At 36.4% G+C, this 12,536-nt stretch overlaps 1 pseudogene across 1 annotated transcript; it reads left to right on the top strand.

Moving 5' to 3' along the window:
* The first annotated feature begins 4,975 nt into the window (after window positions 1–4,975).
* Window positions 4,976–12,332, top strand: LOC306665206 (large ribosomal subunit protein eL6-like; annotated as a pseudogene). Its single transcript has 2 exons — window positions 4,976–5,107; window positions 11,630–12,332. The product of its transcript is annotated as a large ribosomal subunit protein eL6-like (transcript).
* The last annotated feature ends 204 nt before the right edge of the window (window positions 12,333–12,536 follow it).

Genomic DNA, 12,536 nt, shown 5'->3' with positions numbered 1-12,536 from the left:
TCTTCCAGTACATGAAAATGGGACATCCTTCCACTTACTTGTGTCTTCTTCAATTTCTTTCATAAATGTGTTAGTTTTCAGTGTACAGATACTTCATCTCCTTGGTTAAATTTATTCCTAATATTTACTTTTTTTTGGTAGCTGTCCTGAACAGAATTATTTTCTTGATTTCTTTTTCATGTGGTTCATTGTGTTTTTATTTGTATTCTATATCGATACTGAATTTTTTTTATTAGTTCTAATAGTTATTTTGGTGGCATCTTTAGGATTTTCTTTATATAAGATCATGCCATCTGTGGACAGGTACAATTTAACTTCTTTCCTTATAATTTAGAGGCCTTTTATTTTAGAGTAATTTAAGATGATCATAATCTTTTGCAAGCAATTTATTAATCTTGTGAAGTATACTAACAAACTTCCTAATAATGAATCCTTATCATTGCAATTCTGGGGTAAAGCTTTCTTTTTAAATGCTGTATATTCGACAATTATATTACTATATTGATTCTGTTTTCTATTTCACATAATAATGTTTTTAATTATGCTCATTACTGAGAATGACCTATAGTTGTGAATGAGCATGTATATGTGTGTATGTGCATGTGTAATTTTTACCTAATTATGGTGTCAATGTTAGGATAGATTAGCAGGATGAGTTGAGAAATTTCCAATTTATGCCCTGAAGTGGCATGAATATTGTAAATTGGTCTATTTCTTAAAGAATTCATAGAACTTATCCCCAATCTATTGATTTTAATGTCTTTTCTATTAGGGTAGATCTGCGATTGCTTTTTTTTTTTTTTTCATTTTACTCAATATTTACTTATTTGTGTGGATTTCTACCTTTCTTGAATTAATTTTGATAATTTTCTTTTACTTAAAATGTATCCATCTCAATCTCATTTAGATTTTCAATTTTACTTCTATAAAACTTTACATAGTATTTTCTTATAATTCTAACACCTTCCTATATATCTCTATTTGTTATTGTTATGGCTTAGATATGAGGTGTCCCCTAAAATCTTATGTGTGAGATAATGCAAGAACATTTACAGGTAAAATGATCATATGATGAGAGTGAATTAATCCACTGATAGGGATTAACTGAGTGATAACACTGGCAGGTAGGGCATGGCTGGTGGAGGTGGGTCACTGGGGGTGTGCCTTTGGTGTTTATATTTTGTCCCTAGTGAATGGAACTCTCTTTCTGCTTCCAAATTGCCATATCCTGAGTGGTTTTCCTCTGCCATACTCTTCTGCTGTGACATTCTGCCTCATCTCAGGCCCAGAGCAGTAGAATTAGCCACCTGTGTACTGAGACCTCTGAAACTATGAGCCCCAAATAAACTTTTCCTCTTCTACATTGTTCTTGTTAGGTCATTTGGTCCCATTCATCTATTGACAAGCACCTGGACTGATTCCACAACTTGGGTCTTGTGAATTGTATTTCTGTAAACACTGTATGCCTATATCACAATAGTATAATTTTTAGTTTTTTTGGATAAATAACATAGAGTGGGAGATCTGGGTCATATGGTGGTTCCATTTCTAGTCTTTTGAGAAATCTCCAAACTGCTTTCTGAAATGATAGTACTAATTTGTAGTTCCCAAAGTAACATATGAGTGTACCTTTTCCCCCACACGCTCGACAGCTTTTATTATTGTTTGTCTTGATGATTGACATTCTAATTGGAGTGAGATGAAATCTCAATGTAATTTTGATTTCCCTTATTGCAAAGAATGTTGAACATTTCTTTTGTTTATTTTTTGGCCACTTATATTTTTTTCTTTTGAGAAATGTTTGTTTAGTTATTTTGCCCATTTATCAGTTATTTGTTTACCTGTAGTTAGTTTTTTGAGTTCTTTATATATTATGGATATACCCCCTGTTAAGAGAAATAGCTGGCAAAGATTCTCTCCCTTTCTGAAGGATCTCTCTTCATTCTCTTTGTTGTTTCCTTTGCTGTGCAGAAACTTAAATCTGAAGCAATCCAATTTATTGATTCTTGGTTTTATTTCTTAAGCTTTAGGGGTTTTGTAAAGGAAGTTGGTGCCTCTGCCAGTGTGTTGGAGTATTGATCCTATGTTTTCTCTAGTAAGTTGCAAAGTTTCTGGTCTAATTCCTAGGTCTTTGATATGCTTCAGTTTTACTTTTGTGAATGGTAAGAGATAAGGATCTAGTTTCATTCTCCTACATCTGGATATCCAGTTTTCCCAGTGCTATTTTGTTAAAAAAAGATATTTTCTCAAATGTATGTTTTTGGCACTTTTGTTGAGTATTAGGTGACTGTATCTGTGTGGGTTTTTCTCAGTGTCTTCTATTTCATTGGTCTTCTCGTATGTTTCAATGTCAATACCACATGGATTTGTTACTCTGTAGTATAATTTGATATCAGTATAATTTTGATTCCTCAGTATTGCTCTTCTTGCTCAGAATTGTCTTGGCTATTTGGGGTCTTTTATTCTTCCATATAAATTTTAGGACTATGTTTTTATAGTTCTGTGAAGAATGTCATTGGTATTTTGAAGGGAATTGCACTGAATCTGTGTATCACTTTTGATAACATGGACATAAACAAGACTGATAAACCCCTAGTTAAACTAGCCAAAAGAGAGAGAAGACCCAAGTCAACAAAATTAGAGATGAAAGAAGAGATATCACCATAGACATTTTTTAAATACAGAGGATCATTAGGAACTATTTTGAAAATTTTTACTCTAATAAACTAGAAAAATCTAGAAGACAGATTTCTAGATACACATGACCTACTCAAATTGAATGAAGAGGATATAGAAAACAAACAGATCAGTATCAAGCAATAAGATTGAAGCAGCAATTAAAAGTCTTCCTACAAAGAAAATCCCAGGACTGGTATCTGTCATACCTTTAAAGAAGAACTAATGACAATCCTAACTTATTCCATGAGACAGAAAGGGAGGGAATACTGCCAAATTTGTTCTGTGAAGCCAGCATTACCGTGATACCAAAACCAGACAAAGACACATCAAAGAAAGAAAACTACAGACCATTATCCTTAATAAAATGTTAATTTTATTAAATAATATAAATATTTTATTAAACTATCAATTAATATTAAATAATAAAATATTAGGAAGCCATATTTAAAAACACAAGAAGATTATACAAGTGTGTATAATCCTAGGGATGCAAGTTTGGTTCAATATATGCAAATCAATAAATGTAACTTACCACTTAAATAGAATTAAAGACAAGAATCACATTATTATCTCAATAGATGCAAAAAATGCCTTTGACAAAATCCAGCACTCATCCATTTTTAAAATGCTGAAGGATCTAGGGATAGAAGGAACTTACCTAAGTATTATAAAGGCTATATACAACAAACTTAAAGCCAGCATCATACGAAACAGAGAAAACCTCCCAAGGATTTTCTCTAAAATCAGGAACTAGACAAGTATATTTATGGTCACCACTCCTATTCAGTATAGTTCTTAAAACTCTAGCTGAAGATGCAAGAGAAGGAAATCAGAGGGATACATGTAGGAAAAGAAGAAGTCAAATTTTCATTTGCTGATAATATGATCTTATATGTAGAGGATCCAAAATACTAAATCAGAAGACTTCTATAACTAATAAACAAATACAGAAAAGTAGCAGGATTACAAGATCAACATACAAAAATCAATAACTTTCCTATACTCCAATCATTAGTTTACTGAGAAATAAATCAGGAATCCCATTCATAATAATCTAAACAAACAACAACACAAATAAATTGCGAATAAGTCTAACTAAGGAGGTGAAAGACCTACAAATAAAACTAAAGAACACTGAAGAAAGAAATTAAATATTTCTGAAGATGAAAATACCTCCTCTATTCTTGACTAGGCAGAATCAATATTGTCAAAATGGCCATACTACCAAATGCAAGACACTGTTTTAGTAAATCTACAGACTCTCAGCCACAGCCCATGTGGGGAGGGAATTAGTAACCCTCAGGTGTGTGGGCCAACTGGAAATAAAAGGCTGAAAAGGCAATATCAAGAAATAAAGCAAAAAACACAGAAACATTTTTTATATTTATATTAATATAAATAATAATATAAATATTTTAATATTTATATTAAAAGCGGGGGCTAAATGGGTAGAAAAGACATGATGGATCTGATCCTAACAAAGGGAAGAACCCACAAATGCTTTATTTATAGTGAAACACATCAAAGGAATTTATTGTGAGGAGGGGCTATTCAAAGTAAATAAGAAGCAAGAGGCTATGTGGAAGTTAGCCTGATTGGGGACTTACGCTTGTGCAGTAATTCTTCCTCCTCCAGGCAGCTGGCACTTCACGACTAGTTGAGGCACTGGTATCTTTCTCAACCTCCTGGGAGTTGCGTTTGAACCTAGGGCTGTCTGAGCCAATAAATTCCACAGTATCACAGAATTCTCTTTAGGCAGGACATCTGCCAAGGCAACAAAGCAGTCTCAGAGTGGTGAGATCATATCAAGAGTTCACCAAAGGGCACACCTCTGCTTTAGAGATGGCTCAGACACGCCCATGGTTCATTCATGGCTTCCCACAATAGACATTGCTATTTTACCTATAAGCAGTTTCTGCTAAACCTTGCCAATTCTTTAGATTTAATAAATCACAATAGTGTAATATTAATAACTTTATCTCTACCTTGGTAGTATCCTACCTTGTGATTATGACAATTTGTAATTTTTGTCTTTTTACCTTTCCCTAATTGCATATTTTTGAGGGTACAACTTTTTAATTCTTTTAATTTTCTGAATCTAAAAACTCAGAACATTGTGCTAAAAAATATTCTTTTTATTTTCTCTTTACTCTGTCTTATAACTATCCTGAGAGCACTGATGAAATGTGATTTTCATTCTCTCTCTCTCTCTTTCTCCCCCCCTTTCACTTATTTGTTCTGTTTTTGTATTATGGGAGCTTAATAACACAATAGTTGCTTTTTCCCATCTTGCAAGATGGCTGGTGAAAAGGCTGAGAAACCAGACACTTAGGAGAAGAAACCTGGAGCCAAGAAGGCTGATGCCATTGGCACCGTTAGAAAGGTAACTCTAAGGCTAAGAAACCCATAAAAGGGAAACCCCACTGCAGTCAAAACCCTGCCTGAGAGAGATCCAAGATGGCAGAGTAGAGGGAGGCTGCATTCCTTGTCACTCCGTAACTCCGGTTTCAAGCAGAGGATATCTGTTTCTTGATGAGGCAGTGTTTGCTGCTTATCAATCCCCTGCTGTTTACCCCATTTGTCTGCTGTGATTACCTGCAGTCTGCTAGCATATCAATGCCTTTTTTGAGTGCAGATTGCTCACTGTCAGGTGCCTATCATCCGCCATTTGCCTGCCTCTCGCCTGTGCATCGCCTGCCTTACACCTATCCATCACCAGACCCACGAGGTTCACCTCCCGATCATCCGACAACAGTCAGCAAACTGATTGCAGACCCCCAGTGGAGCACCAGCTGCCTGCTGTTGCCTGGAAGTTCACTGTTACAACACCTGCAGGTTTGATTACACATGGCTGCCGCCATTTTGAGACAACAGCCAGACCCCTGGCCAGTCTGAATGAGCCCCGTCTCCAGGATCCCTCAGCCCGACCGATCATTCCCTGCGTCTGGGGGCCCTCACATCCACTGACTGCTGCCAGGACCCCCAGACCAACTGACTACGCCCTAAAACCAGGACCCCAGACCGACTGATTGCACCCGGCCTCCAGGATCCCACAACCACACCAAACACACCCGACCTCCAGGACCCCTGCCTAACCAACCGCACCCTACATCCAGAACCTCCAGCTGACCACATCCATACCCTGAGCTGCAGCTCCCCATTAGCCAACACTTTTGGAAGCCAGAGCGGACATCTTGGATAATCCTGGAAGCCATAGCTCCGATTTTTAGGTGGGGCAAATCCCATCCTGAGATGCCTGCTGGATGCTTGAAGCTTGTTGTCACATACCTCTCATGCACCAGGCTGCTGAAGATTGGGGGGTTTCATTGCTATATGACTGTTATTCTGTAGATTTTCTTTTTTCTCCTTATTGAAAATTTTTAAGTTTTTATTTCTTTACTTTTCTTGCTCTCTTTTCCTTTTGTTTACCTGTTCCCCCAGAGTCTCTTTCTCTCTTTTTTGCATGCTAACATCCAATTTCATTTGATTACACTCTCACCCTTTCTATTATCTAGAACTTCTGTATAATCTTTCCTTATCCCATTAGCAGCCACATTCTACATCCCTCTGCATCCTCTTGGTCCTCCATTAGAAACTGCAGACCTTATTGCAAATCTGTTTGTTTTATTGAAGATAATATTTTAACACATTCTGTTTATTATGACAATTTTGTTATTGTACTCATAGGGGCTATTTGGTGTAGGATTGCATACTGTCTGAATTGGGCACTGCTAATATTGATCTCCCCTTAAAGAAAGGGTTTTGGAAACCTATAAGGCCAGCATAAGCCTATAGGGGGAAATCTGCAATACCCCAGATCTGCACTGCTAGAGGGGAAGATACATGAACAACATGAAAAAACAAGGGAAGAAAATGATCCAAACAAATGTAGATTCTATAGTAAGAGAATCCAATGACAGTATGTCAGAAATGTCAGAAAAGGACTTCAGATTATACATGATTAAGATGATTTGCAAAGAAAAGGATGGGATAAGAGAGCAAATGCAGTCAATGAATGATAATACCAATAAGCTGAAAGAGCACCTGCAGGAAGCAAAAGATCATTTCAACAAAGAGATAGAGATTCTCAAAAAAAACCAAATGGAAATCCTTGAAATGAAGGAAACAATAAACCAAATAAAAAACTCAATGAAAAGCATCACCAAAAGACTAGACTACTTGGAAGACAGAACCTCAGACAATGAAGACAAAATATTTAATCTTGAAAATAAAGTTGCTCAAACAGAGAAGATGGTAAGAAATCATGAACAGAATCTCCAAGAACTATGGGACATCATGAAAAGACCAAATTAAAGAATTATTGGGATTGAGGAAGGCACAGAGATACAAACCAAAGGAATGAACAACTTATTCAATGAAATAATATCAGAAAATTTCCCAAGCCTGAAGAATGAAATGGAAAATCAAATACAAGAGGCTTACAGAACACCAAATGCACAAAATCACAACAGATCCACACCAAGGCACATTGTAATGAAAATGCCTAACATTCAAAATAAAGATAGGATTTTGAAGGCTGTGAGAGAAGAGCATTAGATTACATACAGGGGGAGACCAATATGGATAGCAGCAGACTTCTCAACCCAGAGTCTAAAAGCTAGAAGGGCCTGGACCAACATATTTCAAGCTCTGAAAGAACATGGTTGCCAACCAGAATCCTATACCCAGCAAAACTAACCTTCAGATTTGAAGATGAAATAAATTCTTCCATGATAAACAAAAGTTAAAAAAATTTACACATAGAAAGCCTGTACTAGAGAATGTTCTCAACAAAATATTCCATGAGGAGGAAATGAAAAACAACAATGGAGGTCAGCAAAGGGAGGAACTACCTTAGAGAAAAACCACTCAAAGGAGAAACCAAGCCAACTTAAAAACCAAAAATAAGCCAAATGACTGGGAATACAAATCATATCTCAATAATAACACTGAACGTTAATGGCCTAAACTCATCAATCAAAAGACATAGACTGGCAGAATGGATTAAAAAGAAAGACCCAACAATATGCTGCCTGCAAGAGACTCATCTCATAGAAAAAGACATCCACAGACTAAAGGTGAAAGGATGGGAAAAAACCTACCACGCACCCGGACTCAGTAAAAAAGCAGGGGTTTCCATCCTTATATGAGATAAAGTGGACTTCAAGCCAAAGTTAGTCAGAAGGGATAAAAAAAGACATTTCATACTGCTTAAGGGAACCATAAATCAGGAAGACATAATGATAGTAAATATTTATGCCCCAAACAATGGTGCATCCCTGTGCATCAAACAAATCCTTCTCAATTTCAGGAATCAAATAGACCACAACACAATAATTCTGGTGACTTTAACACACTGCTGTCACCACTAGATAGATCTTCCAAACAAAAACCAAACAAAGAAACCATAGAACTCAATAACACAATCAATAACCTAGGCTTAATAGACATATATAGAATATTCCATCCATCAATGAGTGGATTCACTTTCTTCTCAGCAGCACATGGAACCTTCTCAAAAATAGACCATATGTTATGCCACAAAGCAGCCCTTAGGAAATGAAAAAAAATAGAGATACTGCCTTGTGTTCTATTAGATCATAATGACTAAGATAGAAATCAATGACAAAATAAAAAACAGAAATTACTCCAACACCTGGAGACTAAATAATATGCTATTGAATGAAACATGGATAACAGAAAACATCAGGGAGGAGATAAAAAAATTCTTAGAGGTCAATGAGAATGATGATACAACATATTAAAATCTCTGGGACACTATGAAAGCGGTACTAAGAGGAAAATTCATTGCATGGAGCGCATTCCAGAAAAGAATGAAAAGTCAACGACTAAATGACCTAACATTACAGCTCAAAGCCCTAGAAAAAGAAGAACAGAATAACAGCAAAAGTAGTAGAAGACAGGAAACAAAATCAGAGCTGAAATCCATGAAATTGAAACAAAAGAAAAAATTCAAAAAACTAACAAAACAAAAAGTTGGTTCTTTGAGAAAGTAAACAAAATAGACAAACCCTTAGCCACACTAACGAAGAGAAGGAGAGAGAAAACTCAAATTACTAAAATTCGTGATGAAAAAGGAAATATCACGACAGACACCACTGAGATACATAACATAATGAGAAGCTACTTTGAAAATCTGTATTCCAACAAAATAGAAACTACCAAAGACATTGACGAATTTCTAGAGACATATGCTCCTCCCAAACTGAACCAGGAGGACATATACGATTTAAACAGATCAATATCGAGCAATGAAATAGAAGAAGCCATTAAAAACCTACCATCCAAGAAAAGCCCAGGACCAGACGGATTCTCAGCCGAGTTCTACAAGACCTTCAAAGAAGAACTCATTCCAATACTTCTCAAAGTATTCCAGGAAATAGAAAAGGAGGGTACCCTACCGAACTCATTCTATGAAGCTAAAATCACCCTCATACCCAAACCAGGAAAAGACACATTAAGGAAAGAAAATTTTAGACCAATATCCTTGATGAATATAGATGGAAAGATCCTTAACAAAATATTGGCAAACCGTATTCAAAAACATGTTAAGAAAATCGTGCACCACAATCAAGTGGGGTTCATCCCTGGAATGCAAGGATGGTTTAACACCCATAAATCAATAAACGTAATCCATCATGTCAATAGACTTAAGGATAAGAATGATATGGTTATTTCAATTGATGCAAAAAACGCATTCAACAAAATACAACATCCCTTCATGCTCAAAACACTAGAAAAAATAGGGATAGTAGGAAGATACCTGAACATTGGAAAGGCTATTTATGCTAAGCCCATGGCCAGCATCATTCTTAATGGGGAAAAACTGAAACCATTCCCTTTGAAAATGGGAAGAAGACAGGGATGTCCTCTTTCACACTTCTATTCAACATTGTCATTGAAACTCTAGCCAGAGCAATTAGACAGACTAAAGAAATTAAAGGGATACGTATAGGAAAAGAGGAACTTAAGCTGTCACTATTTGCGGATGACATGATTCTCTATTTAGAGGATCCAAAAACCTCCTCCAGAAAACTTCTAGACCTCGTCAATGAATTCAGCAAAATAGCAGGCTATAAAATCAACACGCATAAATCTACAGCATTTTTATACGCAAGCGATGAAACAGCTGAAAGGGAAATGAGGAAAACAACTCCATTTGCAATAGCCTCAAAAAAAATAAAATACTTGGGTATCAATCGAACCAAAGTGGTAAAAGATCTCTACAATGAAAACAACAAAACAATGAAGAAAGAAATTAAGGAAGACCTTAGAAGATGGAAAGATCTCCCATGTTCTTGGATAGGCAGAATTAATATTGTCAAAATGGCCATACTACCAAAAGTGCTATACAGATGCAATTCCAATTAAAATCCCAATGATGTACCTTACAGAAATAGAGCAAGCAATCATGAAATTCATTTGGAAGAATAAGAAACCCAGAATAAGGTTTGCTAAAGCAATCCTTAGCAGGAAGAATGAAACAGGGGGTGTCGCTGTACAAGACCTTCAACTATACTACAAAGCAATAGTAACAAAAATGGCATGGTATTGTCACCAAAATAGACAGGTAGATCAATGGTAGAGAATAGAGGACTTGGACACAAACCCAAATAAATACAATTTTCTCATACTAGACAAAGGTGCCAAAAATATGCAATGGAGAAAAGATAGCCTCTTCAACAAATAGTGCTGGGAAAACTGGAAATCTATATGCAAGAGAATGAAACTAAACCCCTATCTCTACCCTGCACAAAAATCAACTCACAATGGATCAAGGACCTTGAAATCAGACCAGAGACCCTGCATCTTATAGAAGAAAAAGTAGGTCCAAATCTTCACCTTATTGGCTTAGGATCAGACTTCCTTAACCGGACTCCCATAGCTCAAGATATAAAAGCAAGAATCAATAACTGGGATAGATTCAAACTAAATAGCTTTCTCTCAGCAAAGGAAACTATCAGCAATGGGAAGAGAGAGCCTACAGAGTGGGAGAAAATCTTTGCCACTCATACTTCAGATAGAGTACTAATGTCCAGAATATATAAAGAACTCAAAAAACTCTACACAAAGAATACAAATAACCCAATCGATAAATGGGCTAAGGATATGAACAGACACTTCAGAGAAGAAGATCTACAAGCAATCAACAAACATATGAAAACATGTTCTCCATCTTTAGTAATAAGAGAAATGCAAATCAAAACTACACTAAAATTCCATCTCACCCCAATTAGAATGGCGATTATCAAGAATACAAGCAACAACAGGTGTTGGAGAGGATGTGGGGAAAAAGGTACATTCATACATTGCTGATGGGGCTGCAAATTAGTGCAGCCACTTTGGAAAGCAGTATGGAGATTCCTTAGAAAACTTGGAATGGAACCACCATTTGACCCAGCTATCCCACTCCTTGCACTATACCCAAAAGAGTTAAAATCAGCATATTACAGAGATACAGCCACATCAATGTTCATAGCGGCTCAATTCACAATAGCCAGATTGTGGAACCAACCTAGATGTCCTTCAATTGATGAAGGGATAAAGATACTGGTATATATATACAATGGAATATTACGCAGCCATAAAGAATGATAAAATTATGGCATTTGGAGGCAAATGGATGAAATTGGAGAATATCATGCTAAGTGAGATAAGCCAATCTCACAATACCAAAGGACGAATGATCTCGCTGATAAGCGGATAATGACACATAATGGGAGGTACGAGGGGGGCAAGAATGGAGGAAGGAGGGACTGTATAGAGGGAAAAGAGGGTTGGGAGGGGTGGGGGGAAGGTAAAAATAACAGAATGAATCAAATATCATTACCCTATGTAAATGTATGACTACGCAAATGGTATGCTGTTACTCCATGTACAGTCAGAAACAACATGTATCCCATTTGTTTACAATAAAAATAAATTTAAAAAAAAAAACCTTGCCTGGTTAGAGGCATTGGCAGATGTTCCCGATCCTCTGTGTATTCCTGAAAGCCTGTGTACAAGCGAAAGTAAACAGTTGCTAAATCCAAAGTCAAAAAGAAGAAGGAAAAGCTTCTTGCTTCTGTCACAAAACCAGTCAATGGTGACAAGAATGGTGGTGCCAGGGTGGTTAAACCTCTCAAAATGCTTAGATGTTATCTGTGGAAGCTGTTGAGCCATCAAAAAAACTTCAGTCAGCATGAGAGAAAATTTCAAGCCAGTATCACTCCTGGGACCATCTTGATCATTCTCACTGGGGACAACAGAGGCAAGAGAGTGGTTTTCCTGGAGCAATTGAGCAGTGGCTTGTTCCTTGTTGCTGAACCTCTTTCCCTCAATCAAGTTCCTCTGTGTAGAATACACCAGAAATTTGTTATCATTACCTCCACAAAGATTGATATCACAACGTGAAAATCCCAAACCACCTTATGGATGTTTACTTCAAGAAGAAGCTGTGGAAGCCCAGACACCAGGAAGGTGAGATCTTCAACAGAGAAAGAAATATGAGATTACAGAGCAGCATGAGGTTGATCAGAAAGCTATGGGCTCACAAATTTTACTTCCAATCAAAACTTTTCCTCACTTCCAGGGCTACATGTGATTGGTTTTCTCTAACAAATGGAATTTATCCTCACAAGTTGGTGCTTTAAATTTCTTACCAAGAACCTAATTTAATAACTGATACATTAAAAAAAAACACAATAGTTGTATTTAGGTCAATGTATAGTGTTAACTTTTATTGACTTGAGTGCTATATTTTGAGGTTTTCAGTTTTGTTAATTTCTATTGTTTCTGAGTTAAGAATTTATGATACAGTCATAATAGCTCAAATAAAATATTTCTCATTATTATTT

The sequence above is a fragment of the Sciurus vulgaris genome (assembly GCF_902686455.1).
Source record: "Sciurus vulgaris genome assembly, chromosome: 1".
NCBI classification, from domain to species: Eukaryota; Metazoa; Chordata; class Mammalia; order Rodentia; family Sciuridae; genus Sciurus; species Sciurus vulgaris.
The sequence above is the reverse complement of the archived record's forward strand: the minus strand, read 5'-3'. Positions and strand labels throughout refer to the sequence as shown.